Raw genomic sequence first — 10,346 nt, 5'->3', positions numbered from 1 at the left:
ACACACCACATTTTGTATGTTATACATAAAATTATGCAATTTTATACACTTTTTTGGCTACCAAATACAAATACTTTCTGGTGCGGGCTAAAAGTAAAAAATACCCTAAAGGCTTCCTGCCAAGAAATTCTCCATTTTCAAGATTCAAATTGAAGACTTCCGATATCCTGACCGTATTACCACATGATGGTATACGTATATCAAATTCTTATTACTCATCCCACTTACTAGGTGAATTTTCTATTTGCGACATTATAATATTTCATCAAAGTTCTAATTGATTAGGTATTAATATTTCATGAATCTTCTTTAAACAGGTAATAAGTTATTAAAAATCTACAACCTTCTCTCCTCTATTACTTGATGTTTTGATCATTTCTTTTTTACTATCCCTTTTACACTTTTTAATGCCTTTGAAAGACTAGTCCTTAGTGGGCGTGTATGAACTTCAATACTTTGACAATATTTTTCTCAATTCAAAACTTCTAATACTAATTTTTTCAACTTCCAACATATATATATTGTTCAAATGCCAACTTAATTTTTGGGGGAAACCTAATATTGTTCAGATTTTTTTTTTCCAGCCTAATATTGTTCAGATGCCTACTTAATTTTGGGGAAAACCTTTACATTTTTTCCTTTAAATAAAAAATGTTGATATCTTATAGTAACATTCAAAGAAGGGTTTCAAGTAATGTTTCTTATTTTCTTCTTCTCTATGATGCAAAATTCAACTAACGAATAATCAAGCTTGAGATCTGAAGGGAGATTATCATGGAACTAGGAATGAATGTAAGATTAAGAATAAGAGTATAGAAGATGCATGTACTTGTGTGGTTTCTCATTTCTTAAAAATGCTGTCCGTGAATATTTGAGCTAGAGAGTGTGTTGTATAAAGATGAGCAACGAACAAGAAATGGCCATATTCGCTGAGCTTATCAACTCTGACCCAACAGACATCAATCCCTTTACACATTAAGAAATGTTTCTATGAAATCCATATTGATTACAGACCAAACAATGTGAATAAAAAGGGGTTGCAGAAAACATTGGTATGCTGAAACATCATAATTGACTTTTTGATATTTGTAACCTCTTGGGGTGCAGCACTTTTCCCGAACCCTGCGTGAATACGGGATGCTTCGTGCACCGGGCCGCCCCTTTAAATAAAGTTAACCACATCCTGCTTGATACTTTCCCATAGAAAAAAGACATGACCTTCTTAGTTACTCTATAGCAGTTCAAACATGAAAGGCCAATAGAAGTTTCATAAACATCACAATTCCATGTAATTTCTTATACAGTCTGGTTCTGATTTGGACCCTGAAGAGAATCTCAATAAGAGTACATCCAGAAATTCTAATAATCCTCTCCCAAGTCGAGTCATTTTTTATATCTATTGTACCAGTTAGGACAACTTGGTATGGGCTTGGCATCAAGAAATGTCAGAACAACATGTGAAGAAGTTCTTGGAAACTTCAAAACCTCCTCATTTGCATCTTCTGATTTATCAGCATCTTCGTCCTAGACAATCGTCAGTTTTTCCAATACTCGTGCATTCTTCAGAAAAAACTTTAGTAGTTCTATCTCGTTTTCTTCACCTTCGAAACCAGTCAACTTAATTGACTTTAGACGAGATTCCAAGCACACGATGCTTTCATCAGGATCAAGCAGCTGCCAATTCACACTCCAGTCCTCAATCTAGCAAACAGTTGAGAGTCAGAGGAGAAACCACTTCATCAAGCACAATATAATCTTAAGTCGAAACAACAATAAATAACAATAAGCAATCATTCAGCAGTGTCCCTTCATATTCTTAGATTTTTATTACATTATGTGGTTTTGTTCGCCTCAGGTATTGTATTCCCCGTTGCTATTATTTGGTACTACTTATCCCTTATCTCTCCCTTTTTCTTTTCTCTTCCTTCTTTCTTCCTTCCTTGCTTTCCTCTTCTTCTTGCCCTTCCTGAGCCGAGGGTCTATTGGAAACAGCCTCTCTAACTGCATTAGGTAGGGGTAAGGTCTGCGTACAGACTACCCTCCCCAGACCCCACCTATTGGGATTATACTGGGTTTGTTGTTGTAGTTGTTGTTGTTGTTGTTGTTCACCAGTGTAATCAAGCATTCTCAATTAAAAGTTAAATTTCAAACAGGATTTACTTCCAAAATGTTTTGTACCATTTACTTCTCTTTGGAATTTTTCGTTTTCCCCTAGGCATCACTGACGCATTAAAAGTTCCAGTGATCAGTTCATAATTCTGAGTATGATACCTTTTTTTTTACAAGGTAAGGTGCAGTATCATACCTACTATTCAGATCATGCCATCCATCTAACGAATATCTTCTTTTGATAACCGAGAAATTCCTGAGATGAATGGCACAAGGTTCGAAACTCGGTGGATAATAGGCTCACCCCTCTACCTTTCTCCACTTAAATGGCAGGCATTTAGTTTTATCAGCGGCAGGGTTTGAACGCGAGACGTGAGCCTAACCCACACAACCCAAACTATGCTCTTACCACTATATCAAAGCATCTAACGAATATCTTACTCTTCTCAGGTCATCTAAATAAGCAATGCCCACATTAAGCCAAATGAATTTATACTAGTGCTCCCTTTTGACCAGATCCCTTGCTCATAAAAACATTTGGAACATATATCTACAAAGTTCTAGAGTTGAAATGAGTTAATTTCAGAATCTATTTCTATCAGTTATGCATCTTTCTTTACAAAGGAATGAATCAATTTGTGTAAGCTCTTGGCAATCAAGCTCAACTTAGAACCAACTTGAGATGCTATGGTTGCTGGAAAACTTTAATTTTCAAGATACTGTTCAGGACCAGATTTACAGTTTCTCCTTCGCTTATCAACTTAATGCTCCCTAAAGATATACCATCATCTCAACTCTTCTCAGACTTTCCCCACACCACTTCACAGGTTCAAACCTATTTCAGCCATGAAGTTCCATGCGGCAAACATGATTAAATTCAATGGCATGAGTAAACAGGTCATACTTGCCAACTTCCAAAGTGAATGTTAAAAGTTAAAACCGATTTAGTAAGATCCTCCCTCACAATGTGGCATGTTTATCATTTTGGTGAGTGGATTTTTTGCTTGTTTGGGTCTGATTTACTTGAATATAGGACTGAAGTTTAGCGTTATTGCAATGACATTGCAGTTATAAGTCAACTTTTCCTTTGGAAAGTTTCGTGATGTTAGTTTTCAGGCCTAGTTTCACCACCTTCTGTTCTTGAAAGAATCCTTTCAAGTAAATCAGCCTCTAGTTTTACTTACAAGTCCTTCCAACCAGCTAGCATATAAAAGAAACGGAATTTGTACCGAAGAATTTGTGGAAAAGATGACGAGCATTACCTCATCAGACCACAATTTAAGAACCTCCAGATTAGGAGAATACCTGAGTAATAATATCATAACTTGCATGAAATCTTCATCAACATTCACGTAGAGCTTTAAGGACTTCAGCTTATAAAAGGAGATTGGAGAGAGTCTTACTTTGCGAACTGCTTCATAAAGACCCTACAACAGCAAAAAGGAAGAAATGAGAGTGTTGAAATTCTTTAGTAAAGAGATTAATTAAAAAGCTACAAACAAGATAAGTACTTAGACTGCATATACAATCTAAGCATTCAAACAATGTACTTACACTTTATATATTCTTAATACTTCTATTTCCCTTTTATGCTTAACCTAAAGAGAGAAATTTACCCAAATAGTCGGCTTGCATAGCTTCAAAACTGATGTAGAAGGAACCTCCGTGATCAGTTTATGCACAAATATCAATGAAGAAGATGCGAACGTCTTCTATTGAAGGGAGATTCTCGAAGATCATATCCTTTGGCATTGGAGCTTGATATTTGAAGAACTTGAGATTGGGGCAACAAATTTTGACTTCACAATTGCGGTAACTCTCCACATAATGATTGTCATTTGCTAAAGTAAAATAAATAAGAGATGTTGAAGCAATATCAAGTAGAGTCATAGCTCCTAAACAACAATCTTCTAAGATCAAAGTTTCGAGGAGATGAGATGAGAACAAGTAACTCGTCAAATACTGGTCCGATAACTCGACCTCCTCAAGATGAAGCAATTTCAGCTGATGAAATCCCAAATGATTAAGCAGTTTAAGTATGTTAATTTCTAGACAAGTGTAGTTTCAAAACTTGCAAAGATTCACAAGTTGCAACACAATATGGTAGCTCAAATGGCTCACGGAGATTAAACGCTAACACAAGTTGTTGAACACTGCGCCTTTGTTGTGGCAAGAATCAACCTCAAAATGTCTACCTTACCAAACAAATCAGCACAACACAAAAGAAAACGGACAAGTTTAGTGGCGCTTCTGGAAACTAAGACCCAATTGATAAAGTATTTGAATTTCTCAAAAACTGCCAAATCACAAGGCTCTTTGATCCGTTCACAATAAAAGTTACAAAGATCAGAGTGCAGGTAAGGCATAGTAGTCCATATGTATTTCTATCTTTTCGACAATATACTCAGCTGAACCACATCAAATATACAGAGAGATGAAAGGATGTTGCGGAGTACAGCATCTGGCAATGAACTTATCCTATCAATCCCTTCACTTGTACTGCCGGAAATCATGGGTTTTTTCGTTGATGTTTCCATTATATATTCCCATTTGAACAATTACAAAGCTGAAAATACCAAAAAAATTACCTTGCCTCGAAGATTTGATAGGTCAAATAGCAAAACTCAAGAATGGGTTTCTTCGCAATCATCTTTGGAACTAAAGGCCACCAGTCCGTATGAGCCGATGTAGAGAGAAGAGAACTAACAGATTCGTCATTTGGGGTTTGGCCCTTGTTCAAGTAGGCGTTTGAAGTTTGAACCATGTTTTATTTGAAGTTTAAAATATTTGATACTAAAAATGATAGCGAGAAAAAAAAAAAAAAGGATCAGAACATCATATGTTTCAAGTTAAAGAGGATAGAATATATCAAATTGTAATAACTATTTATACACGGAATACAAACTCAATTTTTAATAATTTATTTAAACAAGCTTGACCGAATAATTTTTTGATTATATATTAATCCATTAGAACTCTACAAAATTAGCAAGGAATATTAATACACCAGTATATAGAGCAGCAAATTTATAATCACCTTGGAGGTGGGATGAGTGAAAAGAATTCGATATGCATTATACATGTGTAATGGGGTTTTACCGGTGTTTACACTCAGTATTTTAGGTTTATGGGTTCCGACAGAAATCTCAAATTAATATATAATAATAACCGGATTAACGGACTGAGTTCCAAACTAAATATTTTTATATATTTAATGAATTTTTCAATACAACACATGTCCCAGATAAAATTTACTGAGTTCACGAGAACCCGTAGCTACTGCACTGAATTGCCCTTGTTTACACCAAATCATAATAACTTATCATAATTAAATAATTTATTAAAATGAGAATATTTATTAATTAACTATGATCAAGTGATAACAATAATATCATGCATTTATCCGTGTGGCATAAACATTAGGTGCGGGAATTTTTTTTACCGTAAATTAAGTGTCCATTTTAGTTTTCCTTTAAATATTAATGTGATACCATATACTAACATTCAAAGAAGAGTTTTAAGTAACATTTTTTATTTTCTGCTTCGCTGTGATGCAAAATTCAACTAATGCGTAATTAAGCTTGAGAATTGAAGGGAAAATATCAGGGATGTAGGTTTCCAAGATAAGAGTCACAAGGAGTTCTATAGGAGAAAACCTAATTGCGAAGTTTCTTACTTTTTCTTAACTGTGGAGCTTGTATTAGTGGGAAAAAGGCATGATACGTGGAGCAATAGCGAGGTGACAAGTGGCATTTATAATTGGGTCAATAAAGAAAGATAGAAAGTCACGGATAAAATACCCACATAGAAGGTATCATATCTGACAGCTGGAAAAGAGAAAATAGGTACGAGATATATGCATATCATAAAAGGGAAAGATTCATGAATCGATCGTAAATATGGAAGGGGAATCAATATTAGCTTTGATTACGTGCGATCCTTTATTATTACCATAGCCGTTACAATTAAATTTGATAACGAGAAATCAAGGCAATTAATGACATTAATGAGTCAGAATTAAGTAGGAAAATTGTTACAACTGTGTATCCTTATATAAGGACCCTTACCTCATTTTGTATGATCATCTGAATATCTCTAAATATATGCAATTAGTCTTTTATTTTATTTGATTCAAGATTCCAGTCTGCAATTCTAGGGGAGATTAGCAATCAACAATAAATATTCTTTCCTTTACCTATTATTTAAATTATTTATTTTATTACTATATTACTAAGAAAGTGAAGTAATTTTGGTTATCAGTAACCTGATTTTCCTTAATATTAGCTTTGACCATAAAAACTATTTTTGGATTAAACAGAGCTTAAGAAGTACTTGTATATACATCGTAATTACATTGTAACCGAGTGCTAAGGAGCTAAGCTACACAATGACTAGTAACTAACTCCTCAAAAGATCATTCTTAGAGCATCTCCAACCCTTCACTCCAAATCTTTACTCCAAAATAGAGTAAATTAACTCCAACTATTACTCAATTTTTCACTCCAAAAAAATACTATTTCTTTTTATATTCTTCTCCCTCTTCTATATTATATTATTATCTTTTATTTAAATTTTATTTTCTTATTTCCATTAAACAAATCCTATCTTTTTTTTCTTTTTATTACATATTCATCCCATATAATTCATATTTCTTTCTTATATAACCATTAAATTTTTAAATAATATAATTTGTACGCAAATATATAGATTGTACATATTAATGGATAATTCAAATAAAAGTGAAATCATTGAGATACAAGATAATTCAATACATATTACATGTAGCTTAAAATTTAGTTTAAATACTACCGAAATATTCAACTTCCACCTCTAGTATGCTCCCATAAATGATCTATTAGTGCATTACAAAGTGCAAAATGAGCATCTTTGTCCTTAGTTTTTTTGTGTCGACCTAAAAAAATTTCAAATCGATGATTTTCATCTACTACCATTTATACTGTTGGGGTTGGACCTTCCCAAGTATCTTGAATTGGTGCATTAAGATCATGCTCATCCTCGATTATCATGTTGTGCAGTATAATACATGTTGTTATTATATCGTGCCCTACAATAATTGCAAAACGAGCTTGCAAAACTCCGAATGCACGTTCAGCATCTTTTCGACATGATTCTTAATTCATCGCGAAATATTTCTTCTTTGGCGAACATGGCTAGTTTGCACAAGGGTAGACCATTTTGGTTATATACTGTCAGCTAAATAATAACCCACATCATATTCTTTTCCTTGAATAACGTAATGGGCGAGAGGAGCAACATTTTGTATTTTATATTTTCACCTTTCATTTTTGTGATGGTTCTATATTTTTTTATACAATTATAACTTATAATAAATTAAGGCAAAATACATAAGTAGCCACTTGAACAATACACCAAATCCTTGTTACATACTTTTGGGAACAAAAATCACTTTACACATCCAACCTTCTTTAAAATGTGTCTAAGACACACCAATTCTACGTGGCACGCGAGTGTGTAACAACAAATGTAAGAGCATGAACCCTTTAAAAAGCATTCCCAAATTTGGTTAAGTGCCACATGTCAGAATTTTATATATTTTCTTTTTTTTTAATTAGTGTGCCCCTATAACCCCACCCTCTCCTTGTGACGATCCAACCCGTCGTCACGTGAGTTACCCCCCCCCCCCTCCCGTTTTCCCTATTTTCTATTTTTTTATTCTTCATTATCAGTGTTGGGGGTGAACGAGTTGATTTGGAGTGGTTCTAGAAGGAAATGAGACACTTAGTCTCTTTAAGGAAGGTTTGTTTTGGAAAAGTCAATCGGACGTTGACTTACGTGTTAGAGGGCTCGGATATGAATTCTGATGTTTCGGTTAGCTTCGGGGGATGATTTGTGACTTAGGAGTGTGATCGGAAGTGATTTTGAAGGTCCGGAGTAGAATTAGGCTTGAATTGGCAAAGTTAGAATTTTGGCGAATTCCGGTCGATAGGTGACATTTTGATCCGAGGGTCGGAATGGAATTACGAGAGTTGCTGTAGCTTCGTTATGTGATTTGGGATGTGTGTGCAAAATTTCAGGTCATTCGGAGGTGATTTGGGTAGGTTTTTGATCGAATGCGTGTTTCGGAAGTTTTGGAAGAACTTAGGCTTGAATTCGATGAGAAATGATGGTTTTAGTGTTGTTTGAGGTGTTTTTATGATTGGAACAAGTCGGGATGATGTTATAGGAGGTGCTGGTGCTTTTGGTTGAGGTCCCGGGGACCTCGGGGTGATTTCGGATGGCTAACGGGAAGTTTTGAACTTAGGAGATTGTAGAAACTGTGCTGCTTCTGGTATTTTCGCTTCTGCGGAAATGGGACCGCAGAAGCGGTACCGTAGAAGCGAGTCAGGAACTGCAGAAGCGACAGGCATCGCAGGTGCGGAGATGCCGACCGCATCTGCGGAGTCGCAAATGCGACAATAGGACCGCAGATGCGGAATTTTGGAAGGCTAAAGGAAAAAACGCATCTGCGTAAAAGGAATCGCAGATGCGGGACCGCAGAAGCGGTCTAGTCATCACAGAAGCGATTTTGTCCGCAGAAGCGACTCATAACCGCAAAAGCGGAAGTCGCAGATGCGGCTAAGTAGCCGCAGATGCGGAAATAACTGGTCAGAAATGGTTCTATTTCCCTTCGCGAATTTTTGAAAGGGTTTCATATTTTCACTTCGGACTTGGAGAATTTGGACGAGTTGGAGGAGAGAAATCAAGGGACTTCATTGAGGTAAGAATTTCTAAGCCTAAAACACGATTATATGGTGCAAACACATGAAATTAGATTGAAAACTCAAGGAATTAAAGGTCAAAAATGGTGATTTAGGGCTTGAAACCTAAGAGAGCAAAAATGGGAATTGAGGGGTCATTTGGACTCCGATTTTTGTGTTCTTTATATGTATAGACTCGTGGCGAGATAAGGAATCCGTTGATGGTAAATTTTCTGACTTTCGAGAAGTGGGCCCGGGGCTCGGGTTTTTGCTAATTTCGGTACACGAGGAGGTTAATTCGAAAGGCAAAGGCATAGCAAGCTAGGACTTTGGCCGACTTGAGGTTAGTAATAAATGTAAATGCTGTGTTGAGGGTTCAAAACCCCGAATTTGCACAACGTAGTGCTATGTGAGGTGACTTGCACGCCGGATAACGGGCGTGGGGTAGAGCACCGTCGGGGATTGTGACTTGGTCCGTCCCGTTTAATAAAATTACTACCTAATTGATTGTAGATTTGTAATATCCTTATAAAAATGGATTAATTATCATAATTGGGCTTCGTGCCAACTACTTGAATCCTTCAGGGATTGTTTTTACTGGCTTCTTACCATACTTATAGATATTGAACTCAGTCCTGACATTTAATACTGTTTTGTAAACTCAGCCATTTTTCTCAACGTAGAAACTAAATTAATATTTTTAAATAAAGATTGGGCTGAATATTTTTATACCATTGTGCCGAGAGGCTTATGTGATTTTGGACTGAGTATGGGATCGGGATGCACGCCGCAGCGGTATGATATAGATATTGATATGAGGCCGAGGGCCTGTTTGATGCCACGATATGGCTTATTATTGCGCTTGGGCCGTAAGGGGCCCCTCCCAGAGTCTGCACACCCCCAGTGAGCGCCGTCGACGATAAATAAATGGAGCGGGCTGCACGCTGCAGCGGGTACTGGAGAGTACCGATTTATGTGTTGCATTGCATATTTAATTTTCATTTATTCTTAATCTGTTGTGATATTATTATAATTGTCTTCACTGTTTTACTGTATTATGCTATTGGTTTATGTTGCTGTATTTATAGCTTTACTTTGTGCCTATTTAGGATTTTTTATTCTCATACTGTGCTTATGTTTATTACTTTCTGGGTTGGAAGCACTCACATTACTCCCTGCACCTTGTGTGCAGATTCAGGCGCACCCACTGAGGCTGAGTGAGATCTTTCTCTGCCTAGCATCACATTCGGGAGATTCAAGGTAGCTGCAAATTAACGTTCGCAGTCCTGATCTTCCTTCTATCTTATTTATTTGTTTCCGCATTTCTAGAGAACAATATGTAGTAGATCAATACTCATGCATTAGAGGCTCAGACTTGTGACACCAGATTCTATGGGCTGAGTAGTATTTTATATTTTGGGCTTTCCGAATGTTAGAATTTATTTTAGGATTTTCGTATTTAACTTGGTATTTTAGTTGTAAAAATTTCTTATCCACTGTGATTAATCGATTAAGGTT

General features: G+C 36.0%; 1 long non-coding RNA gene across 2 annotated transcripts; it reads right to left on the bottom strand.

The window, feature by feature from the left end:
* Window positions 1-908: 908 nt before the first annotated feature.
* On the bottom strand, window positions 909-4,880 carry LOC109238527. 2 transcript variants are annotated; one of them, XR_002069755.1, is made up of 4 exons: window positions 4,698-4,880; window positions 3,726-3,950; window positions 3,415-3,536; window positions 909-1,701 (listed from the first exon to the last, which is right to left on the bottom strand). It is a non-coding gene; the product is annotated as an uncharacterized LOC109238527 (long non-coding RNA). The 2 variants fall into 2 exon arrangements; XR_002069754.1 differs by having other exon boundaries at window positions 3,726-4,878.
* Window positions 4,881-10,346: the final 5,466 nt, after the last annotated feature.

This window comes from Nicotiana attenuata, unplaced genomic scaffold (genome assembly GCF_001879085.1).
Source record: "Nicotiana attenuata strain UT unplaced genomic scaffold, NIATTr2, whole genome shotgun sequence".
NCBI classification, from domain to species: Eukaryota; Viridiplantae; Streptophyta; class Magnoliopsida; order Solanales; family Solanaceae; genus Nicotiana; species Nicotiana attenuata.
Note: the sequence above shows the minus strand (reverse complement) of the source record. Positions and strands in the feature narration are given on the sequence as shown.